Below are 5147 nucleotides of genomic sequence, written 5' to 3' on the forward strand. Positions count from 1 at the left end.
CCCCCCCCCCCCCACCCCGAATTTGTAGTTGTCTCTAAATACCACACGATGGCAGCAAAGAACTATTTTTGTCTACATGAAGCTCCTCAACTCACTTGGACATAGTTCCTTGGCACAATGATGCCACGAAATGCTGGCTACACTTGACTTTTGTCTACCTGAAGCCCTAGTTCCTTACCTTTGTAGTTCCTTAGCACTGAGATGCCACAAGAAGGCACCAAAGTAATGCTTTTGTTGCTTTGGCCTGAGCACAAAAAAATGAATAGGTGAGTTTTCAGCGAGAATGGAGGATGTTCTTTTTTGCAAAAATGTGTAAATGACGCCCCACCAGAAAGGTTTATAGTTCATTTTAGATGGCACAAAATGGCTAAAATCACTGGTTTTGTCCCAATTAAGCTTCTAAACTCACTTCCACGTTGATCTTTGGCACGAAGATGCCACAAGATAGCGACAAAGCACAATGTTTGTCTGAATCAATAGCTTCAACTCACATCAACATGGTTCCCCGGCACTAAGGTGACACAAGAAACTTCCAAAGCACTAATTTTATCAAAACGAAGCTCCTCAACTCACTTTTTTTCTTTTCATCATTCTGATGCTTATTGCTCTGCTGAAAGGTCAGTTTCATGTACAAGTTAAATCTCTACAGTACCTGCAGGGAGAGCTTAGCACTTTGAATGCTGCATAACTTTATTCAGTGTTGATGTATGCTGTTTTCAGTTTGCCTTTTCTACTTCCTAGAAAATCTAACTTCTCAGTATACTATTTTAAAACCATTTATATTCAGTTTTAATATCCGGTTACATAACGCAAGCAAACAATGAGGTCAAGATAATGAATATTTAACAGGTACATTTTATTTTTAAAACAGAACACTCATACATATTGGCATTTACCATCTCCAGGGTGAACCGCCTTCATTATCACTTTGCTTTGTCACATGAGGGCCTGATGCTGTCATTTCCTATTGCCAATCAAATGCTGTGCGCACACACACATGCCAAACCAACTCTCTGGACACTCCCAATCTCTTTCTCGATTTGTAAACAAGGAGAACAGGAGATTGTTGCAAGCACTGGAACTTTCTGATCTCCAGGGTCGTCTGTTCTCTTGTAATCATCCAACTTGAAGAAGGAAATATCTTGCTAACATGGCTTTTGATTTTTTTTTCACTTTTTTGAAAGAATGATTTTGTCTTTTTTGTGTCGTATAGGAATCATTCCCTCTGCTATGTTCCAAAATGGTACAGTTCCCCTAAAAAATGAACAAAAACAAACATTTTTATTGTTTAACCTCAGTTAGTTTTCTCTGCTCAACTGAATCTGCTTCTTGTTATCTTTGCAATTCAAATGCCACTTTCCCTCCTCATACACAGTAGGTGTTCCATGTACTTGCGTATACATGACAGGTTTGCTTTGGCGTGATGCCCGTGAGCCTTCCAAATACCCCTAACGTAAGAGCGTTTCAACAAAAAAATGAGTATTTCTCATCATCTCTGCTCTCTGACAGACTTGGTGCTGTTTGTTGGACGCCACACACAAAGTGTGAAAATTCTCAAATGCCAGTGACCATCTTATCTCTCGGCCCTGTTGGAATACCGCGTCAGTAAAAGCTGTAGTTGCCATGGAAATCTAACAGGCAAATCTACTCGTTTCTCTACAGTGCTAGTCGTTTGATTGTGTAATACTGAGTGGCATTTTCCATGGTGCATACTTATAAGCCTTTATAAGTTCACCGGATGTGTTTATAGGAGCTTGCGATTTTAATCATCAGGATAAAATAGTTTCAAAGAGTATCTCATAAAAATGCATCCCATTTCTCCAGCACGGTGGTCCAAAGAAACCCAGTCGGGAATGTTCACCGCAATGACTGGATCACAACAATTGGGAGTTCATACTGTCAGAAAAAGATGCTTCAGATCGTCTCATTGTAAATATTGCTGCATTAAAAGAGGAGAAATGTTTTTTTTTTTTTTTTTACTCTCAAGTGGCACACTTCAAAAAGCATTGGAAATGTGGACACATCACAAAAGGAGTTGTATCGAATGTACGCTGTCATTGCTGGTTCGGGAGAAGTCTGTTATCTATTTAATGAGGCTTGCATGGAGAGCTGTGGTACTTTTCACTCGTCTGCTCTTTGCCCTCACTAGTAAGACAATTCAGCACAGCAGCAGAATGACAAGAGTGCACTAGTAAAATGAGTTCATAGTAATATTTTCCCAATACAAGTGCCACTATCATTTTCTGCTGTGCTGCACTAATATCATTACTAGGCCCAAACAATCAGCATGTGTCCCAGACTAGTTGCCTCCTGGACCCAGATAGTAGCACCAAAATGCTCAATTGGAAGCTTTTCATATAGCACTTTTGAGATGTTTTTTTTTTTAATCCAGGTTAAGGTCCATGTACTGTTACATTTGTTGTCCTCACTACTAAGACAATTGAGCTCACTAGTATCATGACTTTTCCACTTCCACATCACTCTTGGCCCCACTTTTGCAATCAATTTACTGCATGTTTTATTATATATGATCTGTTATATTATTTTGTCATTTTATGTTAACTGATCTATAAACCGCTTTGTTACAGCTGCAACTGTTATGGAAGCACTATATAAATAAAGATGTATTGTATTATATTAAACCGTTTCAGTTTCATGTACTAGTATGCTATTTGTCTTCACTAGTAGCTGCCTGCATGTTACTAGTGAAGCAAAGCTGCACTAGTTGGCCACAGCATGCTATTAGTTCTGCAATAAATGATCAAACTGCTTGCCATGCTGCAAGTTACATGATGAAATTGCACTAGTTAGTCAGTGAAGAGTTTTGCCTCACTACAAAAATGTAGTTGTCCGACCAGTATGTTGTCCTACCCGTGTACAGAAATGTGATACAGTTGCGGAAAAGAAACTTTACAAGTCCGGCACTTGTTCCACTTTTGCATGCTTGTCATTCTACTCGTGCATCGAATTGTTTTATTGGCGAGGACAAAGAGCATATTTACAAGTGGAGCTTAAGCTGGATATCAAGGATACCGAATACATCAACAGACACTTGGGCGCGGGTTAATATTGAAGCTCTCTGGAAGCCCGAGGCCCGTTAATGGCATCTGGTGTCCAACGTTCCTGCTGCGCGTCCATCAACTCCACACCTGGGGGCCGCTTTGGCCTGCAACTGTTGTCAGGCCACCAACTGCACGCGCACCTGCCCCCGCACGCTGGAATCCGTGTGGAAGACACATAGCAGAAGACCAAGCACAAACAATAGACCGTTGTGCTTTCAGTCATTTCCACACCATGAGGAATAGCTTTCTATGCATCACTTCCAAGCTAAAGTAGTATGCAGCAAAAAGTGGTGGGTGGTGAGACGCAGTTTTGAAAGTAGGCCAAGTGACGCTTCAAGATTTACTTGTAGCTGTGCTTGAATTACGATGACCATTGTGGGTCCCTTGGGAACAGTGGTTCTTAACCTGGGTTCGATTGAACGCTAGGGTTGTTGGTAAATCGGTTTCAGGGGTTCGACGGAGCATCTGCCATGGAGGTTAAGACATACCTGACTCAACATGTCAATTAGTTATGACGCGCTCGCTTGGCCATAACTGGCTGCAGATGATCACATTACAGTGCTTGTCCAATCAGTGCTGCGGGAAATTTTGTTCACTCAGTAGTCAACGTGTGACTGTCGTGCTAGTACGTCGTAAAATTTAAAAAACGTATACTTATGTCTTGAAATTGTATTTACTTTTTTTCTGTTTTTAATAAATGCGTTTTTTATGTCTTGAATTTGTAAAAAGTCATATTTTTGTTTTCACTAATGAAGGGTTTGGTGAATGTGCATATGAACTGGTTGGGCACAAGAACCACTGCTTGGGGACAATGACATAGTAATCATTGGCACTTCAAGCTGCTAGGAGATGGTCTCATTTACTTTACCTTTAACATGCTTGTCTAAAATTCTCTTTCCAGTGTCCTGGGACAACTCTCCCCTTTGCTTCGTTTGGTCCATGTTTAGTGTGATGCATTCAATGTCAGCACAAGGTACAGTGACTGCTTGTCTCCAAAGGATATACATTAGTTGAACATCTTTATGGTCAAATCCTTTTCGGTATTTTCTTGAGGTACTATCATTTTTGTCCAGCTTGTTAACAAAAATAATTATTATTTTGGTCACACTCAGGAAATTAAATGTGGAAAGTTGGCACAAGTGCATAGTGGAGTAAATGATTTTCTGGAGGGGGTGAAATTACCGTATTGGCCCGAATATAAGACGGTGTTTTTTGCATTGAAATAAGACTGAAAAAGTGGGGATCGTTTTATATTCGGGTCTAGACGTTATACCCATTCAAGATGCTAGATGGGGCCAGATATCATTGAAGCGATAACAGAAAATGGAGAAACGTAGCGACAATCTGGAGAAAAGTGGGTCGAAGATCGGCCAGGTTAACCGGCAGCTGAGAGGAAGTTATGATGTAATTTATATTTCAAAAACCAGAAGCCATTCATTTACGAATGTGCTTGTACTTTAGTTTACATATTTAAATGTTCAGATATTAAGATTTTAATGAGGCAAATAACATGCTTTTTCTCTCAAATATATTGTTATAATGATTTGTCTCAGATGTACTGTAATTATTTTCTGTATAAAAATTAATTTGGTGTTCAAAAAATCTTTTTTCAAACTTGAGTCTTGAAAAAGAGGGGGTCGTCTTATAATTAGGGCCGTCATGTATTCGGGCCAATACGGTAATAGTTCATTCAAGGACACTCCACCACACAGCAGAGTTTACAACACCACCAGGGCCAACATTAAAAACAACCATGATAAATAGATCAATTGTGGTTCCCTGACCAACACCATGTTTACATAACACTGCTTCAAGTTTATTTACAACCCTAAAGAGGCCCAGATTGGACTTGGAGATTATGTGCAAGGAACATTTACTGCCTATGGTTAAACAGCAACTGACCTTACATCATATGACCACCGTGGATAGTTAGGGCCTCATTTTATGAGAGCCAGTAACAAGAGGTCATGGGATTCATACTGCTGGGATGAATTTTAAATTGCCTCGAATAAGTCTCTCCCACCGCTCCGCTAAAACACACAAGCAGCGCTCTCACCCAGAGAGAGCGAGCGGAGGAAGAGAGAA

This window comes from Hippocampus comes, unplaced genomic scaffold (assembly GCF_001891065.2).
Source record: "Hippocampus comes isolate QL1 unplaced genomic scaffold, H_comes_QL1_v1.1 scaffold261, whole genome shotgun sequence".
In the NCBI taxonomy this organism is placed as follows: domain Eukaryota; kingdom Metazoa; phylum Chordata; class Actinopteri; order Syngnathiformes; family Syngnathidae; genus Hippocampus; species Hippocampus comes.